The sequence below is a fragment of the Castor canadensis genome, chromosome 4 (assembly GCF_047511655.1).
Source record: "Castor canadensis chromosome 4, mCasCan1.hap1v2, whole genome shotgun sequence".
Lineage (NCBI taxonomy): Eukaryota > Metazoa > Chordata > Mammalia > Rodentia > Castoridae > Castor > Castor canadensis.
The window spans coordinates 105,092,952-105,118,075 of NC_133389.1; the positions used below are offsets into that span (position 1 = coordinate 105,092,952).

General features: G+C 36.5%; 1 long non-coding RNA gene and 1 other non-coding gene across 2 annotated transcripts in view; one reads left to right on the forward strand and one right to left on the reverse strand.

The window, feature by feature from the left end:
* Positions 1-299: 299 nt before the first annotated feature.
* Positions 300-25,124, reverse strand: part of LOC109681096 (uncharacterized) — a 30,287-nt gene continuing 5,462 nt past the window's right edge. The window contains exons 4-7 of the long non-coding RNA XR_012447199.1: positions 23,097-24,341; positions 11,318-18,815; positions 6,822-6,958; positions 300-4,655 (exon numbers count right to left, since the gene is read on the reverse strand). This is a non-coding gene — a long non-coding RNA (uncharacterized lncRNA). The remainder of the gene's footprint in view (positions 4,656-6,821; positions 6,959-11,317; positions 18,816-23,096; positions 24,342-25,124) is intronic.
* On the forward strand, positions 17,993-18,102 carry LOC141422839 (U6 spliceosomal RNA). The gene has a single exon (XR_012447559.1). It is a non-coding gene; the product is annotated as a U6 spliceosomal RNA (small nuclear RNA).

A 25,124-nucleotide genomic window follows, 5' to 3' on the forward strand; every position in this document is an offset into this window, starting at 1 on the left:
ATGCCAAGTTTGTGGGGTGATCTCTCTACCATTATATGTCACTGGGTTATCTCAATTGTTATGAAGTTCTAAAGTGCAGAATCAACACACTTGATACAATAGCGGCTACTATTTGGGATTAGCAGCCCCAGGGACATTTTTTCCTACAACTGTGCTTACATTTACAATAAGGACACAGCCCTGTTATATTTGTCCAGCCATATTTCAGGAGAAAGTTTATGAAGCATTGAAGCCTATGAAATTTAGGATTATGCAAGTAAGATAGTTGAGAAGAAGAAATGTTGTTAATAAGCATCTGCTGAAATCAAGGGAAAAAACTTTATTAATTTGAAAATAGATTACACCTCTTTAAGCTCATTTTTCTTTAGAAACTGGCAATTATAAATAGTATCCATATTGTATGTTTTTTATGATTATAATGAGGTACTATACAGAACTGCAAACATACAATATATGTAGTAAGTAAATATCACTCCTAATATAATGTTATTAGAGTTATGTCCTCAAGAAAAAGATGAACAATAGAAGGCAGAAGTAAACTTTAAAGAATTAAAAAAGTTATCCATAATGGATTTAATTCAATATTAATTATCAATTAATAAATATCAATTAATTTAATTCAAATGGAAAATGAGGTAAGTTTGGCATAGAAACAGAATAAGAAGAGCAGATAAGTTAGTGTATTGGGTTCATTCAGGAATTAATGAAGCCCTGAAGAATAAGCAATCCTCTTTCTAGCTAGGGGTATTCTACTGGACTAGAACTGAGTTGGGCCATGAATGGATCAACACCAGCTTGATACTAGACTTTTCAAAGTGATGTTTAGAATTTTCAGAATATTGAAGACTCACACAGAGCAATAGAATGAAAGTACCTATGGTCTAGCTGGGAGAGGAAAATATGATTCCTAATCATTGTCTTTAATAAAAATTAACCCCGAATAACATTCTTATCTATCTATCACTGTGCACTTTGTCCTGAGGAATCAGAGGGAAATCGCCACTCTTGCAAATCTTACCATTTTTGTTGATTTGTGGTATCTATGTGTCTACCACATACTCTCTAAGGAAACTATTTGCTATTACAATATGTTTTGTGTGAAAATTTTATTGAAAAAATCAATTTTGCTTATAAAACACTTAATTCCAAAACTTTCTTCAAAGTATGTAACTTTCTGAATATATAAAATGCTAAATAATAAACACAAGCCATCTTCAAAACAAAGACTAAAATTCAGTAAGAAATATAGTCTCAGCGGGGAAGGGGGGCAGGAAGGAGAAATGACCCAAAGAATGTATGCACATGTGAATACATGAATAAAAAAAAAAGAAATATAGTCTCTATCATTTTCTTCACTGTCCCTTGGTCAATATAATTTTTAACATATCATCATTCACTTGACTTCATTCTTCCACAATATTGCTGAGGAATGATTCCCAAGGGTGAAGGCTCTTAAGAGGGCCATGGAAGATTCATTTGGTGGACCTTTTCAAATAACATAGCCTTCCATAACACACCTCTTCCATCACCTTTCCAAGATCCCTATCGAGAGAGCCTGTCTGAGCCTCTGTTATGAATATTAATGGTTTGCTAACATGAAAAATATGAGACTCAAAGTGGCATTTAGAAAAAAATCAGTGAAGTCTGATCCAAACCCAAACTGATAGCCAATACCTGTTTGTTATGACCTAACTTCCAAGAGTCTCAATTTTCTGTCAGTAGAGGGGGAATAATATTTCTCTATTGCAAGTAGTCATTTAGCACATTCAACAAAATCTCAGCATCACTTTTGGGGTAGAGTTGTCTTTTTAGAATAAAAGAACAGCAGCAGCAACAACACAGGGTTTAGATTTCCTTCTGTGTCTTCACTTTATCCATTCAAGGAGCTTCACCTACTACATCTAAGTTTTAAGTTAAACATTTATCTACTATAAAACAACAGGAAGGGCCAAGCTCTTTGCTCCCTCCACCGAGAAGTAGTGAGTATACACAGAGATGAGATCTGCAATAACCTGTTGGTATTGTAAAGAAAGCTTTACTGGTTTTTTATGGAAATAAATGCAAGCCAGTTTTATCTGTCATGGATGATTTTCTTGAAGTAATGCTTTGAAATAGTCCTTTTCAGGTGAGTTCAGAGAAAAGCACCTAACAAATACTGGGGTTCAAACTGCAGCTGTAATCCCTGGAACAGTGGAAAGTGAAAGATCTTCAAGCAGACTTCCATCAGCTCATTATGTTTTCTTACATGTTGTGACAGAGATTTTATGTAAATACATGCAAAGAACATTCACACTTCATTAACTGACAAATTGTTATGTAAATGTGGAGTCCATCATACCTAATGGCAGCTGTGACACGCTGAGAAAGCACATGGCTTATCAGCATGACAGCAGTTTAGTCCTGCCTACACCCCTGTCCCACACCCATGATTTAAATTAATTCCACATTTTTAAGCACTTTTTCTAAAATGACTGCAAAATCGCATGGACTGAACTTGACTTCATGAAAAAATATTAATTCTAATTAAAATATTTTCAGTACATTTATTTATTTGGTTCAAAAATGAGTATTCTATTCAGCATTTCAGTGAGTTGCTTAACAAAAACCAATCCATTTTTCTAGATTTTGTAAGAATTGAGATCTGAACTACAGACTGTTTTCAGCAAATATCCAAATGGGCAATTGCTTGCTTTTCCCTGGATTTACCAAATCATGTTTTTTGTGTATTTGTTTAAAGTGCATATCAAAGAAGACATTACTATCGTAAGTTGAGAGGAGACAATCCTTAATTAAGCTTGGAAATAACCATACCTGTCTAGGATACAGTCTAGCTATTTGACCACTCAGTATTCCATATGCTGGGAACAAATGCATTTGAATTAGTGAAGGTAATCACCAATGTGGTGAAGGACTAGTGTCTTGTGTTTAAACAATATCCAACTGCTGGCTAAGCCAATGTCTGAAATACATCACAAGGCAGCATTACTTTTGCTGCAGCTACTTTTTACCTCCTATTGTGAATGAGCATTCCTCCATAGCATGCTAGATGTAGCCAGTATCCACACGTGTCATTAGGATGTTTGGTTCATTTTCACAATAGATGACCTTATCAAAAAAATTTTTTGGTACTGGGGCTTGAACACAGGGCCTACATCTTGAGCCACTCCTCCACCAGCACATTTTTGTTGAGATTGGGTCTTGAGAACTATTCTCCTGGACTGGCTTCAAACTGCAGTCCTCCTGATCTCTGCCTCCTGAGTTGCTAGGATCATAGGCGTGAGCCACTTGCTCCAAGCTCAATTTTTTCATTGTAATCTTCAAAATGTTGGGTGTTGTTTTTAAACTTTTCTTTCCTGCTAAGTCAAATATATGAAGCTCATACTTTTATCTTCTACTTTTTTAGTTTTTGCTGATTTACTTAATCACAATGATCAAATATTATACGGCATTATTTTCTTATGGTTAATAAGGTTCGGGAACATCACTTTAACTAGATAGCTAAAATTTTAATAAAATACTATGATTAATTTCAAATTACCATTCTATGTCTGCAAGTTACATTTATTCCCTCACAGCATTCTGTTTTTCCTTTTGATTATACCTATTTTCATAATTTCTCTATGGATTGTTGTTTACAATAGATGTAAGAACAAGTTTTTTCTGTTAATCAGTGAATAAGTCAACAGAGATTAAAATTCTCAAGCATATATCTCCAGTCATGCTCAAATAAGGTTTTATACATTAGTGTGGAAGTGGGAAGAGAAAAAGAGAAGAATGGGCACGAGGTGTGTGTGTGTGTGTGCATAGCGATGAGATTGCTGTTTTTGTTAATATGCAGGAAGAGAAGGACTTGTTAGTCTGTCAAATTTCTGACATAAACAATCAAAGTTAATCATAAATCATTCACAACTCATAAACCACTCAATTGGAAAATGACATATAAAAACTCTGAATTGTTTTTAAAAAGTCAAAACACAATTACTACCAATTAGCATAAACTTAACCACTTTCAAGATATTTCAAGCCAATACTATAAGCAATGAACTTATAATTATCAACTGTTTTTTGTTTTCTTTTTCTTTTCTGAATCCCACCAGCACTATCATGTTGTGAGCGACTATTAAGAAAAAGTCACAATTCCGAGATAGGTGCCACTGCAATAAGCATTAAAGAAAGAATTCTAATTAACGCTGCAATATTCTGCTTACGTAAATAAATTTACTGAATATGTATGTGTGTGCATATACAAAATGTAGTGAATATAGTTTTTTAAGTGCATTCATATTTTTACATGTAGCTTTTGAACATTAATAAACAATGCTAGAAATCTTAGAATCCTGCCTACTGGTCTGTAAACAAAATTCCTAAATGGCGACACATAGTATTGCATTGAAATATTGAATCGACTGAAGAATATTGAATGTCCGTTCATCTGTTCAACTTCCTGTTTTTGTTATCTGGATATATTTGAATTGATTTGAAGAATCTCTTGATTCAGTCCAAAAAAATCACTTCTTCATTGTGAATAAAATCCAGAGTCTGAATTTCATTTCTGTTGACTGAGTCTGGAGTTGGCATTTGACTTCCATTAAGATAGAAAATTTCAATTGTTTCAGAACTTCCAACTAACAGCATAGGGGACCTGTTGGTAGGTTCTGGAATAGAAGACAGAGACAGAAACATGAGTTAAATGGGAGAATCACTTTTGTTTTTGTCACAGTCTATGAGTCATTAAATGCTATTCCTTTACTTTTAAATTAAAAAACAATTTCTTGCCCCAAATCCTTTGTAATAAATCATACAGTTGTTTCACTAGGTAATTTAGCTTATTCTTGGGGAAAATATGTTTCACTGAACACTTGTCTTCCTTATTCCCTTAGTCATAATGTGTTGTCTAAAGGTGATATAATGCTATTTACTTTCATTGGTGATAAGTAAAGGAGGTGCGGTGAGTTGTTTTTCTTGCAATGATGATGGATCTCAACTGACCATCTCCATATGGATTTCCAGGTTTCCCCTGTGAGCAAGGGCATGCTTTTTTGAAGTGAATGTATAAGGTTAGAAATAGATTCTCTAGGGTAGAACATACAGAGCTCAAACTCATAGAAGGTGTGCAACCTGTGACCTTGGCTTTATTGGCTCCTTGAGCGACTCAAAGAGCCAAGCCATCACACATTCTCTTAGTCTCTACATTATGAATCACTTCCTACCACATTCCTTCCTTAGAATCAGGAAGGGAAGAATGTAGATGTAAAAGAAACTTGTTCAATTCCATGTTTTTGAATAGTGCAGCTTTGCTGATGACTTTATATATAAACATGAATAAGTTGCCCAGATTTTAATTATTATATTTAATTATAATAACACATCCCATATAAAACCTGGTGTTGACTCTGGCTGTACAAATATGTTCAGAGAAGTTTTTCTGCTAATTAGAGAAGAGGAATATTGGAAATCCTCAATCCTCTTTTTTTTCATGAACCCCATTCAACATACCAATAAATCCCTTTGACTCTGATGTCAAACATAACAGGAATACTACAACTTCTTACTAACTACTGCTACCATACCATGTTTCACACTGCCATCATCTCACGTAGATTAGTCTAATGATCTTCTAACTGACATCCTTACTTCCATTTGTGCTCTGCTCCTTGTTAGTGTCTCCCACCACAATAGCCATAATTATGCCATTACATCATAGGGCAGATCAGGCCAGTCCTCCCCTCAGTCCCTCTATGGGCTCTCACTCCAATTGGGATAAAAGCCAAAGCCTGTGTAAAGATCTGTAGCTCTCTAAGGGGTATTCTCATTATAACTTTAGCTTAACTTGCTTCATGTTCTCATTACTCTTACCCTTGTTCATCTCACTCCAGAAACACTGTTCTCCTTATGGTTTTTTGAACAAGTAAAACAAGGTGCCACCTTCGAGGTCCCTCCTTCTGGTTTCACCCAGAAGAAGGAGGTATCAGACTGGTTGATTGCACACATCATTCAGGTCACTAATCAGATATCATTTTTCTGGTAAGGACTTCTCTTACCACTGGGTCTTCAAAAATTTTCAAGTCCCTGCACTGTTTACACATCTTTACCATTTTTTGCCTTTTATCACCTCAAAGTATTATATATTATATACGTATATGTATATATTTCTCATTATTTATCTACATCTCTTGCTACATTGTTAACATCTAGGAAAAAGCTAAGAGCCCAGTCATCAATCAATACAAAATCTCTGAATAAGTAAAAATGGTTCATGAAACTCTTACACAGAATGGTTCTTCAGAAACATTCTCTGAATTCTAACAAATTAAAAATTTAAATCATGAAGGGAATCTAGCAAATGACTTAGTATCCAGAAATTTTTCTAAATGTGGTAAAAATTCAACTAATGTTGAATATTGCAAGCTAAGTCAAAACAAATGCAAACACACTGACTATTGTAATTAAATAAACCTAAAGTTTCAAAGCACTGTTATTTAGTGGTCCTTATCATTTCGGTGGGAGTAGGGATATCATGTTCCTCATGTTTCCATCAGGTAGAAGAGCTCTCCAGTGGAGATGGTTTTGAATCGTCCCTCACAAACTTAAAACACCATGTCTAGAATGCATCCCAATGAATTCTAGTTTCCCAATGAAACTCTTATCCCTCCAAAAAGTACCTCAACCAAGCTATTGGATTCTGTAAGAAACTTCTACCTTCAAGAAGACACAAAGCATTTTGGCTTAATGAAATCAACAAAAACAGCAATGCAAACAACAACAAAGAAACAAACAAATGGCCTCAATGAGATCATAGGTCTAGCCCAACATTTTCTTACCAATGGATGCAAGAGACTATCTTGGACTGTCCGGGTGAGTATAAACCAACAAAGAAACCTCAAAACTGTTGAGATAGGTCTGGAAGCATGGCTAGATCACCTGCATGGCAAACAGGAGGCAATGTGTTCAAAGCCCACTACAGAAAAAAGCATTATAAGACCACTTCCACAAAAACAAACTCTCTTAGAAGCACCAGTAGAATTGTACAGCCTTTATGCTTAATGCAACCTTGTCATCTGACTGCATCTGGGCCAAGTTAGGCAGTTGGCTTCCACCCTGCATTTTTCAATCTATCATGAGACTATATTAAACTTCCCCTTGCCAATCCCTCATCCAGAGGTTCACTATGCCTCTCTTCTATGCTCCTAGCTTTGTCATTTTGCAGGTGACCTTGGCACTTTTGAACCTGTGAGATCATAAATTTCTCACTTAGAGAACAGTCTCGGAAGGTTATGTTATCAGGTTAACAAATATACAATGACACTAATGACAGTGCTTAATGTCTTCACCTGATAATGAAAGGAACCTTCAGTGTCAGTGCCTCTCACTCAGAATGAACAACTTTTGAAAGTTCCTTTGCTGCAAAGCTTTCTATGAAGTGCACATTTAGACAATCTTTCTTAGCTAGCTAGGAGTCAGTAAGCTTAAGAAAACCGTAACATTCTTTGGAGAGACGCTGGACTGTGAAGAAGTTCTAAGATTCCCCTGAGACTGTTCAAAGTGCAAAATGCTTATTTGACAAAATTAATTGATTTTTGTAGCTGGGTTTTACAATGAATTGGATAATTATTGCAATGAAAAATATACATTCCATTAACTTGCAAAGACTCAAAGAAGCAGACCACCAGGAAAGAGAAAGTCAAATGATTCATAATCTGTCATAATTTGATTTAATAATAGTGACTAAAAATTCACATGAATTTCAGATTTAGGTTTTGGGGAGAATGATGATGCCATTAAAATAAACAGGAAGGAAAGAAAGCCAAGTCAGTTTTAAGGGAAGGTGATGAGTTCAATACTGGCAAAACTGCCCAGTGCTTAAAAGTATTTCACAATCTTACTTTGATATTGAAAAACTCACTCTAGTAAACTATGGAAAAACCTGAATCTGCCATAACCATAACCAATTTAATCAGTTTTCTATTTACACCTTCCTAGTGAAATACTGGTTCATTGTTTTAAGGGATATTCCAATTTTAAATGTTATAATTGAAAAACAATGAAATGCATTCTCAGGAAGAAGATTGAAAACTCATTTTTATAAGAACAAAAATCAATAATATCATGCCATGAAAATGAAAGTAAAGACATCTTATTTTACTAATTAGCAGCACAATTTCCCTATTTCTTAGACAGATGGCTCGGCAGACCAAGAAGCTATGTCATTTATTATCTGAAGGCTTCCCTTGACATCTGGTTAAGCATTCAATAAATGAATGAAGCTTGGATGAATATTTCAATACGAACTTGCCAATGATTTTAGGGGTATTTCTCCGATATTCTAATTTTAAAAAGTATATCTTTCAATGAGTATAATGAAATAATATACTCGGATTATAATTAGGAAAATGATTAAATAAATTTAATTCATAACAAGTAAATTTCAGAGAATAATTCACTGAAATTTTAGGTTACTGAATGAGTATTTCAATTAGCAGAAACTCCAGGAATGGCTGATTCATTTTAGTTACAGAGTGACGGTCAATGGCTACTATAGAATCTCCCAGGCACCTTTTTGTTGTCAGCCGGAGCTCCTTTACTTATAGGAACACATTTCCCCAACTCATACATATTCACCTATGAGCTATTATACTTGGTAATATCTGAGTGTAAAATGACACAGATATTTTGACTTAATTGAAAATTGTTTCTAAGTAACCCTACTCATAAGATAGTTCATGTTCAAAATATTGGTCCTTAGAGAAGGCACATTTAATTTGGCTTCAAAAAAAAAAAATACTGCCACCTCATTTACATATTCATTTATTTATTCAACAACTATTTATAGAGCTTGAGTAGTGGCTGTCAGGCTCGCCTCTAGAAGTTACAGACAAAAGCAGTTTACAAAACTAACAAAATTTCTGCTTCCATACAGCTTACATTTTTAGTTGGCAATGCAGACAATAAGCAAAGTAAGCAAGCATTACTTCATACTGTTTAGCAGGGACAAATTCTATGAAGATAAGGAAAAGCATTAAGTATGTGGATGAGGCTGCTCTTTAGATAATCTAGTCCAATTCAGAATGAATTTAAGAGTAGAAACAAAAGAGTTTGAGGGAAATAGTGGTGTCAAGGATGACTCCGGTGGTTTGGCATGAAAAATTGTATGAAAGAAGGTGATATTGACCAACACAGGGAATACTGAAGAAAGAACATGGTTATGGGAGATAATAAAGAGACCATTTGGGAACCTACAGAATTTGGCATTTCTGTTAAATACTCAAAGGGAGATATTGAACATACAGTTGAATCTGAGTCTAGGGTTTAGCAGAGAGATCAGAATGGCTGATAAAAATTTAGAAGTCTCAGTCTCTTAATATATTTCAAAGCCGTGGAACAGGGTGTGTTTTAAAGACATGATATACAACAATTGGACCTACAGAATCAACAAGGAAAAAGAAGATAGAAGACTGAGTTCTGAATCATGCAAAGTTACTGGCAAAATGAGGAGAGTGGCAACAAAATAACCGGAGGAAAATGCAAAGTATGGTCTGGGCAAAAGTCCAAGAAAGTGGTGCTTGATTAAAAAAGGTATTCAAAGAGTAGAGAACTATCAGTTGTGTGCTGAGGTCAGTAACTTACTAACTAGGCGAATAGACGTCACTGGTGAAATTGCCAGTGGGTGTAGGTGAGTAGAATTATGTACAACCCATGGAAGTGGGATCAAGACAGAAGGGGAAAAAATGGGAGAAGAATACATCCTTCATGAGGATTTTTATTCTGGAAAGGGAAAAATGATGTGGTGGTTGGGAAAAAATGGAGTTGAAGAAAGTTGTTTTACATCATTTTTACTACATCTGAATGCTGAGGGGAAAGATCTAGAGAAAAGAAGGCATTAGTGATTTCAAAGAATAAAGATAATGGCATGAGACTAATCTTTAAACAGTGAGAGAAGTTGCAATTTGTATGAAATGGCAGGATTGATCTTTGGTAAGAGAAAACTTAGTTTGCTCTTCAATTCTAGTAAAAGGAAGGTAAAACGGTTAGTTCTAGATTCATAGACTGGTGAATTAATGAACTTGGAGTGAGAAAGTTCTGTTTTAATTGCTTGTATTTTCTCAGGGAAATGAAGTAAGATCAGCCTTAGAATAAGGAGGAGGAAGAGAGATATATGAAGACTCATCTAAAAAAGGAAGCAAAGAAAGGTCATTTAATCTATCTCACTCTTTCTAACAGGGCTGCCAAAAGAAGTAAATACACAACTTATATTTAAGATCACAATTTTCTACACTGTTGTAAGAAAGTCAGGTTAAGTAGTATAAGTACCCAATGATGATATATCAAACTTCTCCCTATATTACCAGATGTAGTCTTTGTAACTGAATTATGTATCGTTCTAAAATCCAAGGAGTATTAAGATATAATTTATCTAGTAACATGGTCAGGATTATATTTCATGGAAGGCACAGACAGTATGTGCACTATGTGACTGCTACTGCAAATGAAAACACTTAAACATATTTACGAATGAAATCAAGGCCACAGATTTTCCCTTCTCAGGACTACAAGGACTCTAGGCAGCTTGACTAAAAGGAATATGCAGAATGCCAGTCATTCCAGCCAGGGAAAACATGGATGCCAGGGGGAGGTGGGACCAAGGGGCTTTATCTAACTGTCACCACTCCATATTTTTTCAATCTCTGTTGGTTACAATTGATAAGATTCTCTGAAATATATTTTCTTATAAGAAAAAACAGCTATTCTGTCTACTTCTCAGGTTTTAAGCTGTTTCCCCCTCAAGATTTCAATAGCTATATGCTTCTACGTTTTTCCTCATAAATAAGGGAATAAATGTTATTTACATATGTGTATTTTGCCTCATCTATTTAATCACTTGCAATACCTATAAAATTTAAATGTGACTCACTTAATTTCATTTCTCATAAGATTTTTCTAATTTCAAGATAAGGAAAGAGACTCAAGTTTAGAGCATGATATAATTTCCTGAACATCCTAAACTGAGGATTTATTTACTAGTTTGGTAGCTATTCTACAAAAGTCATAAAGGATAAAGACTCTAAGTCTCCCCCAAAGTACATATGCCACCATGTGAATATAAACACAAAAGTTCAAGTGTATGTACAGGGCTGGCACTACCTAACTCTCCAGTATACCGGTCTCAAAGATTATAATTTAAATCCAAGCCCTAGTAAATTACAAAGGATTATGCTATGAGTCTTTGGCGTTTCTAAGTTAATTCATCTGTAAGAAGTCTGTAAATTCCAAATATGGGAATAAATGAAAATCCAAATGTGAACGAACAAAGGGAATTTACCGTCTCTATTTCTATGGGTTCTGTATCCATGGATGCAACCAACTGCAGACTGAAAATAATCAAGGAAAAAATTGCAGTGTAAAAATGACTTACATAGTATTTACTTTGTATTAGGTACTATCTAGAGATAATTCAGAGCATATGGGAAGATATATATGGGTTATGTGCAAATAGCATACCATTTTTATATGTGGTACTTTGGGTTTGCAAGGAGCATCTGGGAACCAATGCCCCAGGGTTTGTAGTCAGGGCTTGCTATAGTAAGACAGACAGTCACCATCACTTGAATTGGGCAGTGACTCAAGGGCAAACAGGGCAATGCAAAAGTTTTATAGTGGAACAAAGAAAAAGATCAGGGTATGCCCTTCATCCCTGACTGGAGGTAAGCCAGAGGCAAATTACAAAGCTAAGTGTTTGGTTAGGGAGGCATATTTGGCTTTCCCTACTTTAAGTTGGAAATGGAACAACTAGGGAGACTGGCAATTTTTGGTCACGTTCTGGCCATTTTGGGTTGACTGCTGCAGATGTTGTTACCTTTCTGGTCTGGTTGGTGCACATGTTATGGGTCACAGTTCTGTTTTCATATGTACTCTAGCTATTGCCTGTGTTCTCAATCAGTCTCTCCCACGTCTACTGTATAACTTCATATCTCTGTCATACTTACAAGGATGCTGGGCACACAATCGGCTTGATAAATATTTGTTCATTTGTTTTTTTTCCAAGACATAGTTAAATGGATTGAGATTCACAATTTTCAAAACGTTTGTACTGTGTATGAAAGACTTATTTTGAATTAGAAGCTTACTGTATTTTATGGAGTAAATCCTATGCTATAGTAGAAGTCATAAACTTGAGAAGTACTGAGATAGCTAAGGTATTAAGTATTATTATATGCAAAATCAGACCCTAGACTTCATGGGATTTATGAGCAAGTTAGAGGAGCAAGATAGCAGCAGCGATTTGAGTACAAGTTCCAAACATCTATACAACAGGCATCTCTAAGCAGTGCATGATTGATACCTATTCATTGTGATGGCTTGAGGACATGAACCAGAGTTCTCAGGGCACAAGTTCTTCCTGTAGACATATAGAGAAGACTTCAGAAAAGAAGAATCAATACTTATGTTGAAAATACTCTGGCTTGAGTGTCACTTCCTTTTTGATCTTTTATTGGAATCATAATTGGACAAGAAAGTATGAGGCCTATCTGATTGGTTCTTGAGCAATTTAAAATAACACTGTCCATGTCTACCTCTTGCCTTCAAGCAGCTGATCCGGCCATAAGCCAGCTGACTGGCTCATGTCAGAAAACTAAAGTATAGAAATGAGGAACTCATTTTCAGCCACTCCCATTTGCCAACATGCTGTTGTCTCCTCAGCTCCTAACTTGTTCACTCATCTCCATACACTCTTTTCCTGATACTACCCGGTACAACCTTGGCTCTGTTCTCATTGGATCAACACCTGAGCGCTTATCTGCTTGTAGTCCCTAAAAGAATAATCCAGCCTATGCCTGATAGTCCCTGGAACTTTTTCTACACCCACGTGGTCCAAGTACAGCCTGGATTGCTTCTTGCCCCAAAAGAGAAAAATTGGAAAAAAAAAAAAAAAGGACTGGGGCCATGATATATGCAACAGGTTGTCATTTGTGACTCTTCCTGTTGTGTCTTGCTTTGGGCCACAAAGCACACAAAAACATAGGTAGCAAAGGCAGTTATGGTCTAAGAGGAGGTATTAGACTATCCATGTGAGACTTACAAAGCAAGTGTGCCAATCTAGTTTTACCATCAGCACAACATTCATAACTAGGCTGTATGAGTAGATGAAGAATCCATGAAAGGGGTTGTAGAGATAGGCGAGTATGAATTTTGGGAAGAGTCATCTTGTGATATGACTAGCCTATCAGCATTTTTATAGGGATTTGGGAACTGTGCTCTCCCCCCATTTCTAAGGCCAAGGAAGCGGGGAGGTGGATACCTCAAAAGAGCATTCAAAGACCTTAGTATGTATTCCCTTGAGTTTAAGGATACAGAGTTGGTACCTGAGGTTGGGGGTGAGAGGATCTGGGAGCCACAGGAGGCTTGCTGCTCTGACAGAAAATAAGGAAAGGGAACTCTGATGGCAACGATGACCTGTACTTCTAAGCAGGACAAATCAAGATGAATTTCTCATTGTCCAGAAATGGACACCATAGGAAGGGAGCCATTTTAGGTTTCTTAACAGGAATTCTATCCAGTAGGGCTGCCTAGAGGGGTATGGTACCCTTAACAAAGAAATACTTAGAAAATTTTTAAGTAGCCAGATAAACAAAATAAGATCCCTGTTTCCCAGCAGAAACATTCCATGAAAACATAGATCTGCATTTGTTGCTCTGAATGGTTTAAAAACTCAGATTTGTAGTGTTTCTATGTTTTGAAGCATGATTCCATGGTTCCTGACTCCCAGTATGGCCAATTTCAGATTGCCAATGTGACATCCTGAACAGAGTTGGAAAAAGATGTGCAGTACAACACCATCATAGAGTATGCTCACCATGCGGATACACTAGACATAAATAACCTCAGGACAAGAACAGAGACAATAGTCAAATAATTAAAAAGTAACGAGTACTTATTACCTTTGAGTTTATTTAATTATAAGTTCATATATAATTTGATTTTTAGTGATGGCTGGATTTAACAACCCCATTGCAAAATTCCTGGTAATTTAGCCATCAGCTCTTATGAGTCAGTACAGGCAAATTTCAGCGGTACCACTGTACATTCCCAAAAGGCAAATTATCGCCAGACCAGTCCACTAAGACCACCCTTCTGCTCACTTGGCCTCCTTCCTCTACTCTATCCCCTACCTATGGAGGCATCAGATTTAGCCTAGTGAGCAAGGAAAAGGAACAGAACAAAACAGGGAATAAAGAAGTGAGCCAAGGTGGAGGGGCTCAAGCGGTAAGAGCACCTGCCTTGCAAGTGTGAGGCCCTGAGTTCAAACCCCACCAAGAAAAAAAATATCATTAAGAAGTGAACCAACTTTCCCTTTCAGCCACAGGTTTTCAGATCAGAACCAGGCCTAAAACTGACAGAGAAGTAAGGTTTACATGAGTGGTAGGAGTTATAAGATCATTCGATTAAAATGGACTTGCAAATATCTAAAAGTACCTGGTAAAGCTAAACAGCATGCTTACTCTTTCATAAGGTTGTAGTCAAGGTTTGGGCTGGGCTGCCACCCTCTGAAGGCTTAACTGAGGCTGGATGATCCATTTCCAAGAGTGTTCACATTGCTGTCAGTAGGAGGCCTCACACCATTGCTCATGTTAGGCAGGAGGCCTTAGTTTCTCCCCATTTGGGCCTCTCCACAGGCTTTGTTTTGGTGCGAGGGACCAAACCAAGGGTTTTATGAACGTTAAGCATGCATCCTGCCCCTCCACAGGCTTCTTAACTTCGTAACACACTGGCTTCTTGGCTTCCCCCACAAAAAGAAGTATGAGAGGGACAGTCAGCGGGAAACCATAAGCATCTTTTAAAAACAAACCTCAGAAGTCACACTATCACTTTCTTCATTCCTATTTATTAGAAGAAAGTCACTAAGCCCAGCTCACATACAACAGGAGGAAATTAGTCTCCACTTTTTTTTGTAAGGGAAAGTGTCAAATTTCTGGACATATTTTCTTGTATTTTGTGAAACTTGGGGTTTCAGTTTGAACTCAGGACTTCACACTTGCAAAGCAAGCACTCTATCACTTGAATCCACCATCAGTTCATTTTGTTCTGGTTATTTTGGAGATGGGGTCTCAAACTATTTGCTGGGCTGGCCTCAATCTGTGATCCTAACTCCTGCTTCTATTTTTCCCTTAAATTTATAATCACAATTCTTAAGCGAGTTAAGACTTGAACTCTCCTAATCCTAGCTTCTTTCAAATTGGACACGTGGTCTTGAGAAGTTCACTACACCTCTTGGGACTTTGTTTCCCTTACTCAGTGAAGGAACTGGATCAAGGTCTCTTCCAGCTCCAACCTCCAAGGTTTGGAGATTCTGTGGTGATGAGTCACTATATAAAACAGGAAATTCACCCAAGGTCACCTTTCCTTCTGGAAAGGACCTTGAAAATACCCAAAGACCCATCCCCCAAGAAGGACTCATGCTCCCTTTCTTGCTTCTTTCCTTGAACACTGAAGAATTTTGAATTTTATGATGTCTGTTTAATCTTTTGTCCACTTTTTAACTGGGTTGTTAGTTTTTTCTTAAAACCTTTTCTTTCTTTTTGTAAGTACTGGGGTTTGAACTCACAGCCTCATACGTGCTAGGCAGGTGTGCTACTGGTAGGCAGATGAGCCACTCCCTCTGCCCTGGGTTGTTTATTATTGAGTTGCGAGAGTTCCTTATGTATTCTAAATTCACATCTCTCATTTGATACAGGTTGTTTTTTTTTTACTTTCTTTATGGAGTACTTTGAATCACAAAAGCTTCGCGCTTTTAATTAAGTCCAATTAGTCTATTTTTCTTTTGTTGCTTGTGGTTTAGGTTCTTATCTAAGAAACAAATGCCTAATCAGAGCTGATAAAAACTTACGTCTATATTTTCTTCTAAGACTTTAATAGTTTTACCTCTTACATTGATGCCTCTAAGCATTTTGAGTTAATTTTTGTATATAGTATAAGGTAGGGGTTCAATTCCATTCCATTGCATTTACGTTTAGCTGCCCCATTACCCCACAACCATTTATGGACAGGCACAGTATTTTTTATCTTTGGATTTCTGTAAATAAAGTGTCTACTGGTCATAAGCTATAATTTCTTGTTGAATATCCTGAAGTCATTTATAATAGTGGTTGTCTTGTTTTTTCTGAAATTTCTAGAGAGTCATGAAACTGAGTAACTCTTTAAAAACTGAAATAGAATACAGAAATATCAGATGGCCCTATTGTAGTTAGAATACACACTATGCTGAAGAAAATTAATTTCAGTTTTATACGGGTGTGTGCTCACATATTCATGTATGAATGCATGTGTGGAATGAGTTGAGATACAGAGTGTAGTTTTTATATTTTACAGTTATAAACTTACAAATAAATTTGGAAAATATTAATCTGAAACAGGGTTCCCCTCAAAATAGCTGAAAAATGAGTTAGTAAAATGAACTAGCACAGACTGCTTTTTCTTTGCCCAGAAGTGTTTAGCTTTCCCTAAGAATGCCCTTCTTGGATAAACATGAAATGAGAGTTGCAAATATCAAGAGTCCCAGTGAACTCACCTCCTAAGTTCAGAGCAAACACTCTTGGGCCTCTGTCAGAGCAGGATTCTACTTGTTCTTGTCTTTAGCAATTTCAGGTGGTAATGAACATAAGGAAATGCTGACTCCCAATGGGGACATTGTCTTGCCTCTTGTTCCCACTCACGTGTAATTTGGATTCTACATATGCAGGCGGAATCACCGAGTTGACTTCTTTGACCTATAGAGTGAGTCCTGTCACTCCTCTCTTCTGGGCATAACCTCCCAATAACAATAACCCTCCCCAAAGAAAAACAGCCCTTTAATTAGTGAATGAACAATGTGAAGTTGTTGTTTAAAGTAGATACATAGGTACATACATGACTATAAAAAACCCCCAGGAAGAATATTTACAACAAAAAGAAAGTGCTATCATTTTAATTAACAAGTGACACTTGATAGAAAATAAACCAAAATTGAAATAGTTACCAATTCAACAGGATCTAACACAGGCCTTAGCATTTCATTGAAGAAATACGCTAACTATAACCAACGGCATCAGGTTTAGACCGTTTAAATGCACACATCTTAGAACTGCATCAACTGAATCTATAAGAACCTTCGATCAGAACTAGTCAGAAATGAGGACAAAGCGTATGTCATCAAGTCCTTGGATAGGACTTTAATTAGAACACAGACTTCAGAGAGGGAAAGATTTTTCGAGGTATTTAGGGACTTGCCCAAGGTTACACGTCACCTATTGAGGGCAAAGCTGAACACAGAGTCAGGCTCTCCAGACTCCTCCCTCCAGAGCACCTGCTACCCACTGCTCTCCACTTCTTTCCTTAAATTCATCTAGAAGCTACTTTAGCAAGGCCCCAATTATTCACTCTTAATTCATTCACTGAAAATGAGTCGAATGCTTACTGTACGTCTGACAGTCTTCTATGAAAGTGCCTTTCAGAACTTCACTTTTAGCAGAGGTGACAGAAAATTAATTATTAATGAAAAGTAATAAGGAAGATCTCACAAAGATTGTGCCTAATGTAGCAGGGATTTAAGTTTTTCATTAATAGGAAATTATGATCATGGTTACGCCTTTATACATAGAAAATGTAACTGGAGTGAAACATGAAAGTCCCAATACCTGATGAACCTGTCTTCCTCCATTCCAGGTGCTTAACTGCTCCCAAAGATTGGAAGACACTAAAAATACTTAGGCTCTTGTCTGCTCTGGGGCTTCTCTGCCTTTTTGAATTAAAGGAGTTAGGGAGAGAAATTACATCATAGAACATGAAATGCCTCAGATGAGCTGGAACCAAACTTCCCCTGTGATTAGATTTACTATGCTTTAAAACCCCAAAGAGGAGAAAGGTTCGCAAACAGACAAACAAACAAACACCTAATAACACCACCTCCCTCAACACACACATACACACAACCACCCATTTTCACTTTATAGTTAATGATATCATGCTCACTCTGACAGCACATAGACTAAAATGGGAACCATACAGAAAAGATTAGCATGGCCCCTGAGCAAGGACGACACGCAAATCTGTAAAGAGAATATTCAAAAATAACAGTCATATCAACAACTCCTAAGGAGAGGTAAATACTACTTGGAGATACTGTTGTGTGTACATAGCATCCTTTAGGAAACTATACAGTAATTTCAATTGATGTGAGCAAGCTCCAACACCAAAGGAAACAAGCAAAGGAAAAAGGCGAAAGAGGTCCAGTTCAAATTCCGAGTAAGGGTAGAGGTGAGAGGTTTACTGCCTGCCCCATAACTACCTCATGGAGGACAGGTGAGCAACCCAGGAACCAAGAAGCAGTCAAACTCAACATTGGAAGATCAGGATCCCAGAGGCAAAGACTTGCCTTCTTCCTATGGAACTAAAGTCATTGAGGCTAGCAGGGCAAATACTTTATTCAGAACTGGTTAACAGCAATTTTAGAACTTACAGAGAAACAAATCTTTTTTCAGCTCCAAATCCAAAGACAATCCCTTGGATACAAGTTCTTAAATTTGCTAAGCACAAGATTTTTATTTATAAAACAGAAGTAATATTCATAACACCTGCCTCACAGGTGTAGCACACGTAATTTAATATGTAGCTCCTTAACATGGTTCCTGGTACAGGAGTCAGTAACTTGTACCTTTTTTAGTTGCATCAGTACCAAAAATAAAAGAGATTCCCCGGTGGGGAACTGAATCATCCAAACTTCTTGAGAGCCACTCTGGGAAGGGCTTCTGAAAACTTCACCAGGCAGATTTCTTCCTTAAGAATAACTGTGATGTAAGAGATAACAGTTTCCGTGTACATAAATCTAGGCCATGGAAGTGCCTTTCTGACATCAAACTTTTTGTTTAAAGCAGCAGAAGCAAAATTTGGTGGGGGGAGTTTTCATTATTTCAACTTATGAATATAAAGGAAGATGTTAATAATACTTTTCATCTCTCACTGTTTTAAATTTGCTAATTCAAATTAGTATGAAATATAACTGCACTTTTTATTCAGAAGCCACTTAGTAGCAAACAGAGGCTATTATAAGAAATGAGGCAGAAGACAGTATATTATAGTAGCTCAAGATATATACTTCAAGTGAAGAGAAAACAGTAGGAACTGTAAAACCTGGAACACTCAAAAATTAAGTTATTGAAATTTCTTTTACAGTTGTGTAACCTATAAAAAGATAAAATTTTATCTGCAAAGAAACCTGCAGAGGTGCCTGGTGAAAAAACTACCCTTCTTCCCCCACTCCTAACACACTTCCTGTTATGGGAAGGGAGAATACAGAAGCTTGTCTGAAGCCCCCTAGCAACTGCCTAGGCAAAGGCCAAATTCCTTTTTTTTTTTTTTTTTAATTATTCATTTATTCACATGTGCATACATTGGGTCATTTCTTCCTCCTGTCCCCCCCTCCCACCCTGTCCCCCCTTCCTCCCTCAGTTCCAGGCAGGTCCTTTTCTGCCTGTATGACTAATTTTGGTGAAGAACAGAGACAAGCATAATAAGGAAGACAAAGTATTTTTGCTAGTTAAGGACAGCTATCCAGAAATATTCCTAGCATCGCTTTCGTGTACATGTGTTATGACCCATGTTGATTCACCTCTAACTGAATTTTACCCTGGTTTCCGATCCCCTTCTCATGATAGACTCTGTTGCTTTAAGACTTCTGTATTAGCTCCACAAGTCAAATTTCTAATGAAGATTTACAGGTGTGCCTGCAAGATGTGGATTCAGGCACTAAGGCTTCTGCCTTGTGGAGATGGACACCTGGTGACCTTGACTGCAGGTTCCATACTTAAAGCGAGATCTATAATCACATCCTTATCCAGTGATCACCGTGGGGCCGTAAGATTTTTGAAAACCAGAAATTTCTTCCAAATGAAATTTTAATATTTGCGGTTCTCCTACTTCTTTGTTCCTTCCTCTCTCTAGTCTTCCTTCATCTAGCAACTAGTTTACATATTCATAAACAGTAGGCATTTAACGGTTTCTCAGTTGACCAGACAAAAAAGTCATCCTGTCAGTAGTTAATAAAGAAATGTATTTTCAGTCTGTCCTGTGTACTATTACTGTACTAATCTCTGAAGAAAACACAGTTGATAAATATGTGTCCCACTCCTAAGGCAAATATAATACAATACAATTGTTCAAGGCTATGCATTTCTTTATACTAAAAGCATATGGTAGTTATGGTAGAAATAGAGAAGAGAGCAAGCTGGTGTTTAAAGGAAAACTTCAAAATAACTTCCGTTTAAAAAATGATGTGGATTTCCTTAGACTAAAAAAGGGGAGGGTATTTCAGTTTAATAAAATAGTATGCTAAAGGCATTGGGAGGACATACAGAGGTTTCATAGTTCAAGTAGTGAAATGGAGCAACAGTGTGTAAGGGCAAGTTTTGAGAGGTGAGTTTGAGAAGGTGCACTGGCAGGCTGAAAATGAAATAATTTTTATGTTAAATTAAAAAGCTATACATTACACAGAGACATTGGGAAATTCTTATCAGATGAATATAAATGACCTTTGCATTGTAAAGCTAAACAAACACAGATGGAAAATGGATTGGTAAATGTAAATAAGGGCTCCAATGCTAGTTTCAGAAAATAAGTTGATTTCAAGTCATTATTTTTTGAACTAAGACACCAGAAGCAGGAACGATAAAAGAGAATGGACTTAAAGATTTAAGGACAACAGATGGTATTTGAAAACTGCATGTGATGGCAGCAAGCAGTGGTTCAATTTTGAAATAGAGAAGGCAGGAAATATACCTTTGATGGAGATAACATGCATGGAAGGAGATAATGAGCCCTATTTGGTTATATTAGAATTGAGGCATACATGGGGCATCTTTGAGTTTCAGGCATCCAATTAGTCTCGGAGCCTATCTTTGTTAAACAAAGTTTATGGGAGGTCACTCTTTTTGTTCTGGGCACAAGCAGAACAGACCAAACCAGAATGTAGTCTTCATGCTACCTGCCACATAATCAGCTATCAAACTCTCTATGAAACAGGCCAGTTTTCAAAAAAGAAAAAAGGCCAGGAGATTGGTAGCAGTCAATCAGAGGGGCCAAATTTACCTGAGCCAGTATCATGAGAAAGTCCCATTTATTTTTACCTTAGAAGGAAAGGAACGTTGAAAGAGGAGGTTCTACGTTTCTACTTTCTTCAGACCTTTTCTACGTACACAGCCTAAATCCTCTGCTCAGCTTATGGGAGCATTCATTCTATTTTACAGAATGAGAAAGCCACCTAGATATGTAGACTGTTAAAACTGGCCTGAGGCTGCCTCCCTACCTCCAGTCTCAACATACTGCAATCAGACTTAGTACATAAGAAAGCCAAACATAGGAATACATTTTGTAACAACAAAAAAGCTAAGTGTTACCTAGTCACAGGCTGTTCAATGACTGTACAAATAAGGCAAGCTCAGAGTTGTTTCTGGATCTTACTGCTCCCTTCTGCCTCCCAAGGCACTGCAGATCTCTCTGAACTCATTCTAGTTGTGTGGGCTGCCCGTTTCTAAATCATCCTTTGTTCAAATAAACTTTGTTTAGTTTAATTTCTCAAAAGTTTTTCTTGTTATGAAACTAAATTTGTTGTAATTTTGACTTTTACTTTTTACAGAAAATACACTGACCCCTATTACAGAGGCACAACATCTACGTTAACGTATTTTTTTCCCTGCATCTACTGGTAAAGTAATGATTAACATGACACTAAATAAAACTGTATTCTGTAGGCTAATGCTCATATTATAACCTATTACTACACCTTATTAATCCTTGTAATTCTTAAAAATAAGAATAGTCATTAGAACATACTTCAATTTCATAAAAAGATGTGCTATACGTAAAAACTACAAGGAGAGCAGAACAATACAATCAAATATTTATAACGGTTGACTAAAAGAATATGAAATTATTACAAGAAGAATCAGTTTAAGTGTTTCTCTTCAGATTTATGTTCAACAGGAAATACTGACATGTGCTGGAAAAAATGCTAATAGGTTAAGCCATAAAAACAAATGTACTTGGAGAATTAGCTAGGGGGTGCTTCCAAAATAATCACTGAAATACTTCAACTGAATGCTTTTTTATAGAAACTGAAATGGTTTCAGTAAATATAACATTATAAATCTCAAGATTACACAGTTGCTATTTCAAAGCCCTACAACTTGTTAAAGAAAAATGAGAATTATACTGGAATCACTATATGGTCTTCCTAAAACTTCTTTGCCTGGATTGGCCAAAAACCTTCATCCTCTGTCTCTGCCTCCTGAGTAGCTGGGATCACAGGCATGCACCACCATGCCCAGTCCTACTATTGTACTATATACTATTACTACTTACTCCTTGGAGATAATTTGGAGTAATGCTATTTACTTGATATACTATAATGTGGGGAAGGTAAAGAGGTGGAAAGGAGGGGAGGAGAGAGAGAGAGGAGAAGGAAAGAGAGACGCTGAGAGAGAGAGAAAAACAAAGAGAAAGATGACAAACTTTAGAAAGATTCAGGAGAGTAATGAATGGAATCTAAGTTTTTCAAGGAAACTAAAAATTTTAGGAGCTTAAATTCTCAAACAAAATACTTACAATTTTCAGTATTTTGAAATACTTCACAAAGTGAATTGGAAAAAATTCATCATTTTAAAGCACTACTTAAAGGGTACTGAAATCAGATCGTAAAATTAGCAACTTTAAAAAATTACTTTTCTATAAACATTTCTCTTTCAAGTTCTACTTCTTCACTCCAAACAGTCATATCACCGTTAGTTTTCTGTGTAACAGAGTCATTAGTTTGCTATCAGCCACTTCAGGAAATAGTGATTCAAAATCTAAAAATGAAATACTTTGCTTTTTAGAAAGACACATACTTCATAAAAATAACCTTAGAAAATTAAGGACTAAGTTAAATTATTGTACTAAGTCATTTTTACAAATACACATTATATTTGAAAAGTAAAATGAACTCAGTTTGGTTGACAGACGCATTAAATATTAAGGTACAGAGCATCAGGATTACTACAGAGCACTTTACTTGGCAGATGAAAAATTAGTATTACCTACTGCATGTTTAATGTCTCCATGCGGAAAGTGTGACATACCTCTTCATAGCAATTCTGGGCATATTTGGATTGCACACTCAACTCTGGCACTTTCAAATAAATTTGGTAGGCAGAGGAGGAACAAAAAAACCAAGAAGACTGAGAAAGAATTATTTAAGGTATAAAGACAGGCAAAGTCAACTGGGTCCCAATGTCAGGTCATCTAATAAAATCATAGTAACTGTGAGGGATTATTGTTTCTAACAAAATGTCTTTGATCAAAAACTCTACCTGAAACTATATAGTGCAATTCCTAGTTACAAAATTTAAACAAAACGCGCCTGGCGCTGGTGGCTCATGTCTGCAGTCCTAGCTACTCAGGAGGCAGAGATAAATGAGCATGGGGAAATAGTTCCAGAGAACCTACCTCGAAAATACCCAACACAAAACAAAACAAAACAAAACAAAACAAAACAAAAAAAGGGGCTGGTGAATAGGCTCAAGGTGTAGGCTCTCAGTTCAAACCTACAATCAAACAAAAACAAAACTTAAAACTCAAAAAAAAAAACACTCCTCCAAACCACTAGAAATTGTTTAAAAAAATTGAAATATTTATTATGCTTCCCTTTTAGTTTACTAAAGCTGAACAATTTCAGAGACTTTAAAGTTTGTTAATGGCTTCAGGAGTTGGCTGGAATTAAGTCCATATACAAATTATAACAGCCATTTTCAAAAGTGAAAAACATGAAACTTAAATTTCCAGTAATACAAGAATAATCTGTCTACATTTGGAATAAATAGTTATCAAGGGACATATTTTTAAAGAACTGTTTAATTATCCAAAAGAGATTATAACCTAAAGTTAAGTAAAAGAAATTATGTGGCAAATAATGAACAACTTGGAGAATAAGTTTTTAAAAGCTGTCGATATTGCGATTAGACTTTTTTTGGTTTGTTTTTTACTTTTATAGGGAAAGTAATGTGCTTATCATAATCAAAAAGTAACATAACATGAATAAAAACATAATGCTGTTAATAATTTACCTGAAACTCATTCACATACTGTGTCATCACAAATTCATGTCTTTCAGCTGATAAAGGTTCTGCTAGAACATCAGGCAAAGTTTTATGAATCTGGTTTTTCTTCTGGGAAGCAGTTCCACTGAGGTGACAATCAAAACCTATGTTTCCAGGATGCTGGAATCTCTGATCCCGAGGGCCAAATAGTCCCACAGTTTCATCAGGCCACAACTGTTTGACAGCCTCAAGAGGAAGAGCAAAATTGATCATTTTCTTCTTAATAGGCAAGTGCACTGGTAGCTTGAAAGGATGCTCTTCTTACAATTACACATTTTTTAATCTAACATCTGTATCTTTGAAATCTGCTTTCTTGTGTGAATATAAATTAGTTTCATGTTGTTTCCAAAACTAGGTGTTTAAAACAACCAGTTGTTGGCTCAAGGAAAGTCCATTACTGGGGAAGTTAATACAGTACTTATAGATACACAGACTATTTGATAGTCATTAAAAAGAACGTAACAAAACTTCATAAAGTTCAGAATACAGTACATTAAAAAAAAGCAAAAAACCAAACCAAACCAAACCAAACCCTGGGCCAGGAGCAATGGCTCATGTCTGTAATCCCAGCTACTTAGGAGGTGGCGACTGGGAAGATAGCAGGCAAAAATTTCTCAAGATCCCATCTCAACCAATAGAAGTTGGGTGTAGTGGTGGTCATCTATTTCCCAGCTACGTATGAAGCATAAAAAGAAGGACCGTGATACAGGTAGGCCTGGCATAAATGTGAGACCCTATTCTAAAATAAATAAAGCAAAAAGGGCTGAGAGGGGGGTGGTTCAAGTAGTAGAACACCCGCTTAAGAACCCAAGACCCTGAATTCAAACCCTAGTAAAGCAACCACAAACCCACCTCAGAAAAGAAAAGTCAAAGAACAGCATGTATTACTGTAATTGCTTTCCAGCTTTTCTTTGTAGTCGAGGCTGGCCTCAAACTCAAAATCCTCCTGCCTCAGCCTCCCAAGTTCTG